Consider the following 12,766-nt stretch of genomic DNA (forward strand, 5'->3'; position numbering starts at 1 on the left):
CGGAGAGAATTCTGAGAAGGCAGGCGTGATTGTGAGTGTCTATGGCTAAAGCGGGACCAGGAGCACGAAGGCTGAGCAAAAGTTACCTGATTCAGTGACCAGAAGCCACTAGGGACGTTTGAGACAAGAGTTTCAGTGGCCTGGAGCTGAGTGCCTGCCATTAGGGAGTGATTCATTGGGGGAGGAAATGGAGGAGGGGAAGACAGACGAAGTTTCAGAAAAATGTAGGCAGGAAACAAGGTGAAAAAGAACTCCAGGATTCAAGTCAGAGTCACCATCCGCTCATGAAACAAACTTCAGTGCTCCTCACGGCTCTCGTCCTAGGAAGCCTTGGATTTTATGAGATTTGTGATATTTATCAGCTTCTAAAAATGTGCAATTTGTTATGATTTCTGTTCTTACTCTAAAGAAATTCTCACTTTTGTACTTAATTTTTTATCAGTAATTTTGTATTCTTTTTCTTAAAAAGTGGTACTCAAATTATACAAACTTTTCGCTGCCCAAACCTGGACCCTCCCCAGCAAAGATCTACGTTCATGTCACGGATTCATCAATAAAGGAATTTCTTCTCTCCCTTCTTCTTGCATCTAAGAACAGCCTTGGTAGAGATGAGTTCTAACTCTTCCAGTGAACTTGGTAGCCTGTTGGTCTTGACCAAGCAGATGTAGCAGTTAAGTTACCCTGAAAGTTGAAAGGGTACTTAATTTTGACTACTCTCAGTGTTCGTCTTTCTTCTTTTCCTTTAACTTCCCATTAACACAAACTGGTTGATCAGTTTAGCTACTATTACTTTGGAAGTTACCTTAATGGGTGGGATAGAATGACCCTTTGGGGTCTTTGTCAACTTGAGGTTCTATATTTGTTTCAAAGAGCAGGACTTCAAGGGCAAGGGAGTCAGGGTTGGAAAATTCAATTAGTATCTGTGACCACTAACTGAATCACCCAGGGGTAAGGGTGGCTAGGAAAGAAAGGTGATCCGGAGGAGGTGAGTAGCTCTGAGGGAGAATAGGGAGGGGCCAGCAAAGGAGGTTTTGTCCAGGCGAGGGGTCTGGGTGGCAGAGGCTGGGTTTTCTGGAGTTAACCAAGGACACAGGCCCAGATTGACAGGACAAGGGACGAGTTGAAGCTCTACTTGGGAGAAGAGAGAGAGAGAAGTGCCGAAAGGTGAGGGTGATGTCAGGGATGAGTGTGGCTGCCTCGGAGATACCTGCAGAGCACCCACTCACAGGAAGAACTTGTTTGATCGCTGACTCATTGTGTGGCCTGCTCTTCCTGAGCTTCAGTTTCCCCTTCTGCAAGATGAGAAGCACCACAAAGGGCGGGGGGGAGGAAAAACTAAGAAAATAGACCTAACCACTGGTGGTGGATAAATTCTTCTATGGTTTCTATGGTAATGATCCTGGGCTGCAATTTAAAAAAAAGACTATATAAAGTGAATAAAATATACTTGTTAGTAAAATACATTTCAAACTGCGATTTTTCTCTTGCAGGGGGTTGTCTCTAAAAGAGGCAATTTTCCTCAAGAAAACCGCCAGTTTTGGAGGCTCTGGTTTGTCACTGAAATGCAGAACCTGAATCTGACACACATTTTTTTGCAGTAAGGAAAGAAATGGTAAGCAAACGTTAGCTCTTTTACTCAAAATAGCATTTATTGCGTATCTACCTTGCACCAAAAAGTGAGCATTACAATAGGTGGTTGGATTACAAAGATGGAAAGGGTAGATTCAGCCTTAAAAGAGTATAGAAAAGAATACAACAAATTACAATCGCATGAGATAGAGGCTCTATTCCACAGGTACGTGCCAGGCACTCTGAGAGATCAGACGAAGGAGCCACAAACGCAGGGGACAGACGTCAGCACAAGTTCCACAAAGGCGCTGACTTGTGAGCTGGGCCTGGCAGTGGTCAGTGAAGAGGTCCTCAGGGAGCCAAAGGCGGGCTAGGAGGGCATGGGAGGACAACTTTCCACTTTGGCATTAAGTCTCAAGTCAGACTATTAGAATGACAATTCCTTAGAAGCTGACACCCTGTTTGATTCATCTTCCTATGTCCCAGGGACTTTTCTAAACCCTTGCCCTCAGTGGAGCCCCAAGTAACAGTGGTGTTTAATTCATTCCCTGGTCTGAAGGGATTCAGCAGCTTTCCATTAATTATGAAGAAATCCACCCCCTCTCCTGGATGACGAAGCCCCGTGAGATCTGTACCTCTCTTGGCTTGCTCTTCCCTTCCCCAATTTGACTGTATCACTCATTCTGTGACTGGCTATTTCTCATTCTTTAGGTTTCCATGTAAACGTCCTCTCCTCAGAGAGGTCCTGCCTGATAGGCTTGTCTAAGCAGCCTCCTCATACTCCGCTCTGATTTTCTCTATTAGAATATTCTGTTACTAAAATATTTATTCAATAAATTAAGTGTTGATTACAATAAAGATAATAAAAGTTAACGTTTATTGAGTGCTTATATCTGCTTGGCATTATGCCTCTTTCTTTTTTAAATTTATTATTATTATTACTACTTTAACCTTTTTTTTTGTGGTGAGAACACTTTAGATCTATTCTCCTAGCAAATTCCAAGCGTACAACACATTATTAAGTATGGTTACCATGCTGTATGTTAGCACTCTAGAAATGATTATCTCACAACTGAGAGGTTGTCTGTATGTTATGTGCTTATTTCTTTATACACATTACCCCATTTAGTCCTCATAATAAACTTATGAGGTAAGTGCACAGTGTTAGAGCTCAATAATTATTGAAGGAAGAGAATTCCTCCTTGCTTGAGAGAGTAGATAAGAATTCACAGCCTCACTCTTCCCTTCCTTCCCAGTTTTGTGATAAGTGGGTGGAATCCACACACATTTTCACTTTTCAGGAAGGTGGAAATCCTTTCCTGTACAGCTACTCACCTGAAGAGAGTGACAGGTGACCTATGTGGGAGAAGGAGAGCGGAGATGAGATCCTAAGACTTGAACTTCTACTTTGGTTAACAGGAAAGCCCCTTTTGAATTGGTCTTTTCTCATTTAGGGCCATATGCAGCAGACAGTTCCCTATCGCTCTGGAATCGAGGGAATTTCGGAACACATTCATTCATTCATTCATTCATTCAACATCTCCGTAAAAGCACCATTCTAGGGACTTGAAATGGTACACAAACAAAGAAGACCTCTAGCCCCCTGGACCTTTGATTGCAGCTGATAGAGACAGAAATAATAAATTGCATAAATAAGTCTATTATATGTTATAAGGTGATAAGGGCTAAGAAAAAAGGAGACATAGAGCAACGTACGAGTATGAGGTGGAAGGAGGTTGTAGTATTAAAGGGGACGGTCAGAGTAAGTCTCATTGAAAAAGTGACATTTGAGTAGAGATTTGAGGGGAGTAAGGGAGTGAACCAGGCAGATTTTGGGGGCTTGGGTGTCGCCAGGCAAAGGCGACAGCCAGTACAAATGACCTGAGGCAGTAGAGTGGCTGGAACACTCCAGGGACAGCACAGTCTGTGTATCTAGAGTGAAGAGAAGGGTAAGGAAAGTCATAGGAAGTGCGGTCAGAGAGGGAAGGGTCTAAGTGCAGGATTGTTCACGTGGGTCCTGTGGGGCACTGTAAGGACGACGGTATTTACTCTGAGGGAAATAGGGGCCTCTGTAGAGTTTTGGTCCTAGGGGGTGACATAACCTGATTTATTTTGTAAAAGTATCTCTCTGACTTCCGTGTTTGTGAATAGACTGTGGATGGTCAAGGGCAAAAGCAGACACACGGGTAAAGAGCTGTGGCAATAATCCAAGTGAGAGATGACAGTGACTAGGACCAGGGTGACAAGAATAGAGGTGGTGAGAAGTAGTCAGATCCTGGGCCTATTTGGAAGGTAGAGGTGACAGGATTTTGTGACCGGTAGGGTGTGGGTTGTGAGAGAAAGAGAGGGGTCAAAAAAACCTCCCAAAGTTTTTGACCTGAGCAATAGAGGGATGGAGTAATGATTAGCTAAGGTGGAGACATCCGAAGGGAATAATCAGGAGTTCAGGTTTGAGAGAAAAGATGCAGAGTTCTACTTCTGTTGGATTTCCAAGTAAAAATATGAAGTGCACAGTTGTGGATGCATGATTCTAAAGTTCAGAAGAGAGGTGTGGGTTGGATATAGAAATTTGGGAGTCATGACATATAAGAAATATTCAAAGTTATGAGACTGGGTGAATGAATGTTGATAGGGAAGGACAGAGGACCAAGGAATGAATCTTGGGATACTTCATTACTTGGAGACTTGGGACGCAGCATTAAGAGGCGGGGAAGAAGAAGAGGAATCAGCAAAGGAGATGGAGAAGGAGTGACCGGTGAAGTAGGAAGGAAACAAAGAGAGTGTGGGGTCCAGAAACCAGGTCTAGAACATGTATCAAGGAAAGAGGGATGATCTACCAAGTCAAATGCTTCTAATAGGTCAAGGGTGATGAGAGCTGAGAATTGCTGTGAATTGATCAAGGGAGCCAGCAAAGTGGGGATCATGGGTGACCTTGACGAGAGCATGTTTGGTGGAATCGTAAGGATAAATGTCTAATTGGACTCAGTTTAAGAAAGAATAAGAGAAGAAAAATTGGAGATAGTATATAGAGACTTGCTTGAGGACTTTTGTAATAAAATATAGTATATCATCAAGGGACACGACCACGTCAGAAAATTTGGGAGAGAATTGGAAAAGAAGTCAAGGCAATCAGGCAAGATAAAGAGTAAAGAGGAGTGTGAAAATTAGCGAAATATATTTATTAGCAGAAAAATAATAGGTAGCCTAGGTGATAATTGCATCATTTAACTGAGCTTTCAGTGTGTAATTCCAAATGCCGAAACAAAATTCCCTACCCACACGTCTCCACACTTCTACACACCACCGAGGAGTGTTAAAGCACTTTTAGATGTTTACGCTCAATCAAAAATGAAGAAGATGGTATTGGATGGAAGTCATTCCTTTTCTTGTAAATGGAATAACTATGTGACAGGACACAGCCAGCCCATGATGGCTGCCTCTGATTGGTGGAAGTGAGTCCCTCATCTCAGCCTGTTTCCTTACACTGTCCTGATTGTTCAGCATGATGGCACCTTGTCCTTTCCCAAATTTATTTGGAATTGATAGTCAACTAGTCACATTTTACAAATATGGGATTCTGACTGGATTGAATCATAGCTTGCTTTATATCTGCCTTCTAGATTGGTTGTTCTTTGTAACAGGGTACAAGGATAGAAAAGAAATCAATTCATTTAAAAGTTTAGAATAGAAACATGGATTGATGGGGAGGGTGAGGCTTAAGATTAAGTTTTGGTTGACACTATGACCTTGGGCAAATTGTCTCACATTTATGTTTTACTTATAACATGAGATGACTGGATTTGATAATCTCTAAAGATCCTCCTCGTGGTAATATTTACTTCTAAATCTCGCCAAAGGCCTTTATTAGAACAATCAGCCCTGTGCTAGGTGCTGTGCCCACCGTCCTCAAGGAGTTTACAGTCAAGTTGCGAAGACAGGATCTCCAGATAAAAGGTTAGATGACCCCAAAAGGGTTAGAACCAAGTCCCAGGCTTGCTAAGTGCCCAGTGGAAGTACCAGGTCAGTCCTGCTCTGAATTATAGGAGGGGAACTCATCATGGGACAAGGTGGCAAAAGGCATTTCTAGAGGAAGTGTGCATCAAGAGCTGGCTTCACATCGCTGGAAAGATGGACAGGTGGACCTGGCAGAGAGATGTGGACAAAGGCAAGGAACAGTAACATTCTTGCTGTATGCAAGGACAGATAAATTGATTTCTCTCTTACTGTGGCTGAGCAGATGTTTCACGAATAGGGGAAGGTTAGGAAACAGATTAACAGATGGGACCTACAAATCCTTTTAAGATTGCATTTTAGTCAATAATTGTGATATTCCCCCTCAACGAACCTTTAATTTTGAGTCACTAAGAAGAAACAAAACTAAGAAATTATTCATCCTTTTAAAGGCAGCCACCCTCACCTCTCCCCTGCTGTGGGTGGTACTTACACAGAGGGCACACCCAGAGATGTGCAGAGAGAAAGAGAGTGTGATGTACTCCTCCGATGATAGACAGGTCCTGCTGCCTGTCTGGACTTCCCAGAGAGTGCTCCTTGGTCCTGGGCTGTGTCTCACTGGTTTCCTTGTGTGCAGAGGGAAGGAGTTTTTGTAGGTCAGTCAAATGTATAAATGTGCCTAGTAATTAAGATATCCATGGAATATGCAATAGACGTACCTTCTCTCCACTTCTGTACTTTTTTAACCTGTATAAGGAGAAGGAACTCAGAGGAGCTTGCTCACTTCCCCAGCTCAGAGCTACCCAGGCAATTCGTAGGCAAAACACTTGTTCCCCAGGAGAGTCTGCAGGAACAAGCATGTGTGGGGGATTGTTGGGGGCAGGGGGTGCTGAAGGAAAGGAACATGGGCACAATGTCCAGAATAAAAAATGCTAAGAGAGGACCTTGGCTTTGCTGTTCCATTGCCACTTTCCTGACCTTGCTGGCATTCCATTTGTGATTTCTTCACACTCCTTATCCCGGCCCCTTCCCAGTACACTGTCAGTTACCTTCCACGACTTCACTTCAGGAACTTGGCCTTAGCTTTTCTAACGTTAAGATGTGCCCATTGTCAAAACCAATCCTCTCGTCCCTGGCCTCTCATTCTCCTCCTCGCTTACCTGTCTGAACTCTCATTCTGAGTGGCCAAATGCCCCTTTTCCTCCCAGAACAAAAGAAGAGAAAACTGCCTTTGTGTGAGTCCCCTCCGCTGAAAAGGCGTTTCCTGGCAGTGTGTTGTGGTCTTGTCTGAAGATAGGCTTTGGTTGAGGTTTCAAGAATTTTCATAACGAACGAGGGCTATAAGTAGATGAGCTTTCAACCAGAGTTACTTCTGGTAACTTCTGTTAACTCCTAAATAGACATTTAAGGAGATGGATGATTCATCTCAACATGATCTGGTGCCGTTTTATCGTAATAGCAAGAGATTATACAAAAAGAGGAAATCAGTGAGGAATATTGGAGAAATCAACCACATAGTCAGATGACCCTTCCCTGTCTTATCATGCTGTGGTTATAGACATTGGACAGAAACAGAGGGTTTTGTATTTGTTCATTTTCCATTTGATAGATTTCTCCTCCCATGAAGCCAGCTTCTCACTGTGTGCCCCTCATCCAGTCTAAAAGGAAAAAAAAAGGGAAAAAGAAAAAACTAAACACAGACCCCTGCCCCAACCACCACATTAAAAATCCAATTAGATTCCAAATAATGTATGCCATAAATAAAGGACACTCCTTTTGATGGCTCGATTAGAGGAACTTTGTAATACTTTAGCACAGTTGTTGGTAGTTTTCAATCCCTTCCTTCTCAAGGAAAATATAGTTCAGTTCATTTGCTTGTACTTGTACCTCGTATATAGTGATTAATAGTTATTAAATATATATAGCAGCAAATATAAAGGAAACAGGTTTTCCCTAGCTGAGAGTGTAGATGTATTGTTTAATCATGCCAGTGAACACTCATGAGACTAAATGTGAAGTAGCCACATGATTTTCTGTGGCTGTTTGCCTTTCCTCCATATGGGCCTGAATATTAGGGCCAATGAAAGGTCATGTGAGGAAATGGCCTGCTACGTCCCTTTGGAACAGAATAAACAATGATTGTCAAGATGGTGTCATGGAGGAAGATAAACTGGATTGAACATGAAAACCTCAGTCAGTGGAAAAGAACCTTATTGGACGTCCAATTTTATTTTTTGATCTCACTGAAGATCATCTCCAGCCATCTCAGTAGTATCGAGTCCCTGTATTGTGGTCATTTTGATGATCTTCAGGAAAGAGGAATAAAATGCAACATGTTACGGGTCCCCACACCCAGGTGGGAATTTAGGGCAGTGACGCCAGCTGGAAAACCACAAGGCTCAGGTGTGATGTTGGGGGCTCAGTTTTGTGTATAACTATTCCAAGTACCCAAATTCAGTGTCAAAAATTAGGTCCCCAGATTTCTGAGACTGCTTAAATCTTCAATCACCATATTTCGCTACAGAAAGAGGAGACTTTGCTGTCTCATATGCACCTCAAAGTGAACATTCCTCAAACTGAATTCATGGTCCTCCTCCCGCTCCCTACTACCTGCTCCATCTCCCCTGTCCTGAATTTCAGTAAATGACATTGCTCTCCACCTCTTCGCCCAGGCAGAGATCTTGGGGCCATTTCTGATGACCACCTCTCCTTCACCCCTACATCCATCCCATCACTAACTGTACCACTCATACACTTCCCACCCTCTCAGATGCTTTCCCATCCTGGTCCTTTTTCACCTGCTCTTCTGGGCCTCCTCTTGACCTCCAGCAATCCATTCATCACTCTGCTATTGGAGTATTCTTTTAAAATCACACACCTGATTGTGCCATTTACTCTTTTACTATGGACTTAAGTTTAGCCTCAAGTTCCCAACATGGCTTACCTACTGCTCTGTCCTCCAGTTACACTGACTCTATAACCCCTTCAGCCCCAGTTGAACATCTCTCTCTCTCTGATCCAGCAATACCTGAGGGCTGTCAGTTCCTCAAATATGACAGATGACACAGAGTCTCCTTTACCTGGAAACTAACAACAATTTCTCTCTCTGTCTCCTTCCCCTCAGCCATAGACACACATTCTCTTGGTTTAAATAACTTCCATTTGCCGTTCAGGACTCAGCTTAAACATAATTTTCTTCAGGAAGGCCTTGTCTGATCCCTCAGACTCTGTTAGGTCCCCAGTTATAAGCTCCCATAGTCCCTAGTATTTTGTAAACTAGAAATGTCTTAATTATCTCTGTTTATGTACTTAGTGTGTGTCTTCCCCACTGTACACTCCATAAGGCAGAGTTCCTTTTCCTTTCACCACCGTAGACCCAGTGCCTGATGGTGAACCTGGCACATGGGAGCGAGTGGTAGGGAGAATTGTGAATTGTTTGAGAAACGTTTGTTTTGAGGCGCATGAGAAATAGCAAAGTGTACTCTCTCTGTAGAAAGATGCATTGATCAAAAAACGTTTTCTGCTGAATGCTGATTCTGCGTGTCAAGAATTTGCCAGATATAGATAGAGGAATTTGCCAGCAAGTAGCAGAATTCTCAGACTCAAATGTGGCTTTAAAATGAGTGCTGTAATTCTTTCACATATGAGAGAGCTCAGAGTCAGGGTAGATTTCAGGGTTAGTTTTAATTTAGCAGTCCAGTGGAGTCCCACCTCTCCGCTCTGCTTCCTACCGTCCTGGCTTCTTCCTGGGTCACTTTCCCTGTGTGGTCATTAGATACTTCCTAGAGTCTACCTCAGGGCCCGGCCATGCTGAGAAGGAGATGACCACAGCCATGGACACCTCACAGGGAACCCAGGCTCAGGGCCCCCAGAGCTGAAACGGCTCCAAGTATTGGCCATGGGGCTCCCTGCCTCCTGGTATGGCTAATTCGGCAATGGTTTCCAGGGCTCCCAAGATTCCATGAAAACCAGCACTTAGGTGGTGTTCTTTACTTAAGAGCTTTTAAATCAAGTGTTGACCATCACTTTCTCAGTTCAGTGATGGCTTCTCTGGCCTTCGTAAAAAAATAAATAGGAAAGAGTGAAAGAAAATGAGTGTGAGAGCAAAGTCACCCCTCAGATTCCTCACTTTCCAAGGATTCAGATTCAAGCCCTTTTGAGTAACCCCTCTGCTCAAGGAGAGCCAGAAATCTGCTGCTGGTTCATAAGCTGGCCCCACAGAGGGCAAAGAGAGATGCAGGAAAGAGGGGGAATCACTCTAGATTGGTAGGTGGTAGGTTTAATAAACAAAGGAACTGACATATGACCCTCGTTGTGAGTGGCCGCAAGATGAGTAGATCTCTGCACCCACCTGTCAGAATCTTAAAAGTTTATATAGTCGTCCCTCAGTGTCCAAAAGGAATTGGTTCCAAGACCTCCCTGCCCCTCTCCCGTGGATACCAAAATCCATGGACACTTGAGTCCCTTATACAAAATGGCGGAGTATTCATATATAACCTACACACATCCTCCCATATACTTTAAATCATTTCTAGACTACTTAGAATACCTAATACAATGTAAATGCCGTGTAAATAGTTCTCATGCTGTCTTGTTTAGGGAATAATCACAATCTTTAGTACAGACACAACTATCATAGGCTTTTCGATCCACAGTTAGTTGAATCCACAGATGGGGAACCTGTGGATACCGAGCGCCTACTGCATCAAGGTCTTAACTGGGTTCAGTCACTATGCAGTCCAAATGGTCTCAACAACACCTTACTCTTTCAAGGCTGCTGTTGAAAATGGTTCCTGCTGTGGGAACAGTGGGTAGAATGTACATTCCAAGGGCAGGCAAGGGGTGAGGAGCTTACCTTTGCCTGGGTTCAGTTCAAGGACCAACCGGTGGTCACGTCCTCTCCATGACTTCCTCCAACATTGGCCTGCTTCACTTTTTCTGAAATAGGTATGAAGGCTTCCTGAATGTTTAGCTGCTCTAGTAACATTAAAATACCATCTTATTTTCATTTTGGAATACTATGGAGGATCTTAGGTTCTGAATCTAAATGAGCAGAACTTAACATTAATTTTCTCCTTTAGATAATAGGTTTGAATTTAAGTACACTGAGTTTAAACTTCATGTTTTAATTAAGAAAAACTTTAATGCTCTTCCAAGAGTCTGTTAGAACCAATAGTTAACCTTCATACCCTTTACTTTGACAAAACATTTAAATTCAAAAAGATTACATATGAGGAGAGGGAGAGCAAGGGAGAGAACGCAGATCCCGACAATAAATGAATGAGGAGCTGACGTTTGCGGTAAGAGTGGCACATACAGCGGGTAGGGCTTAATTCACGTTGAATGAAGAACTCTTGGACAATGACGTACTCAAGTGAAAGAAGGTCCTTGGTTGGTGGCTTCTGTGGAGAAAAGTGTTCCTGGCCAGAGGTGTGGGAATCAGGTTCCAATGTGTCCATAATGAAGAGCTCATCTGGTTCTTTCTGATGTCTTTATTTTTTATTTTCCTGCTTGTAACTCGATTAGACTGCATCGTTGTTCTTTTTTACCTGTATTTATTTTGTTGTTCTTAACACAATTTACTGCTTTAAAGATATTGGGGAAATCTGCTTTTTCTCAAGTAAACTTTTTCTCTCCGAGTGGGAGGAGGGGGCCGAGGTCACCATGGGTATCCCCTGCTCCTCGGAGTTCTGCGTGAGAAGACACCTGCTGCGGCTGACAGGCCCAACACAGACGAAGCAGCTGGAGCTTCTTCTTTTGATCTCTCCCAGTATGTGCTATCTCCCACCTCACGTTTGCTGAGCATTGATTTCCACTGCAGATATAAGCATCTGAGCGTGTCACTCTTTCCCTCTATTTGTCAACTTTTACTTTTTGTTTAATCAGGCAACCCCCTGGGGGTGGAATCTTATTCATCGTTCCAAGTAGTGCATGATCAGACAACTTGAGGCCGGTTGCAGAGCCTGGATGCATATGCAGAAAAGAATGCTGTCTCTGAGGGCTCCTCAGCTGCAGCCCCGATGGGTATTTTCCATGTTAGCTTTGTAGGCGGAGCTGTCTCCTCTTTATGAGGTTGGGGGATGAGGTGCGGGGGAGAAGAAATGAGAACATTGCTTTTTTCTTTTCTGTTCACCTAGGCGTTTGTCTTTAAGAAGCTGCAGAAGGCCTGAGAGGGTAATCTGGCTTTGAAGTCTGAACCCAACCTTCTCCCACACTCACACCCGCTGATTCTGGGTTGACCGAGCACATGGGACAGCCGATTGGCGGAACTCTTCCTTTATCCTCGCTCTTTGCATTTCCCTCCTGAAGCTTCAAACTCAGCAGCAGATGCTGCATTTTCTTAATAGATAAGCCCCATTCTGTAGTCAAGAGTATTTGAGTACTTGTCACTTCAAGTTGAAGAATGAAATAAAATAATCAGGAAAAGGCAAACATTTCATTTAGTAGCGAACTATCCCTCTTTGACACTTGCCCCTCAAGCCCTCAGGATTGATATGATAGAGTAAAATTGCTTTATACAATTGAAAAATGAAATTCCATCTGAAAGAGGTTAATAGTTTTTAGGAGAGAAACTGCCTTACAAAGCACATGTTCTCCTCCATTTTCACCTCAGCGGCCGGAGCAATCTAACAAAGAGAAATTAGATCACACCATTCCCCTGTCCTAAACCCTTTGATAACTTTCCATCACTCTAAGGATAAAATACAAACTCTTGACCATGACCTTCCTGACCCATAGGGTCTGGCCCCTGTCCACCTGCCCAGCCCCATCTTGTGCTAGCTTCCCCATCACCCACTAAGTTCCAGCCACGCTGGCCCCTTCAGTTCCTGGGATCACCACATTCTCTTACCTCAGAGCCTTTGCACATGCTTTTTCTTCTTCCTGAAATGCTTCTCTTACCTGTGGACTCTTTACATGGCGATTTCTTTTCACTCTTTGGCTGTCAGGCTATCTTCTCAGGAAGCCTTTCCACAACCACACTAACAAAACCCCTCCATTATTTTCTATTATTGCATCCTGTTCAGTTACTTCATAAACTTAATAGCTTTTGATTATCAATTTGTGTATTTGCTTGTGTATTGTCAATCTCTTCCTATTGGACCACAAGGACTATGCCTGTTCTTTTTTCCTCTCTCTCTTTTGTTTTTTGAGATGGATAGATGACCTACAAGAAATAATTTATAGATTATTTTAAAAGTTATGGTATAATTTACACAAAATAAAGAAGAAGGATTTTAAATGTTGA

This window comes from Equus przewalskii, chromosome 23 (assembly GCF_037783145.1).
Source record: "Equus przewalskii isolate Varuska chromosome 23, EquPr2, whole genome shotgun sequence".
NCBI lineage: Eukaryota > Metazoa > Chordata > Mammalia > Perissodactyla > Equidae > Equus > Equus przewalskii.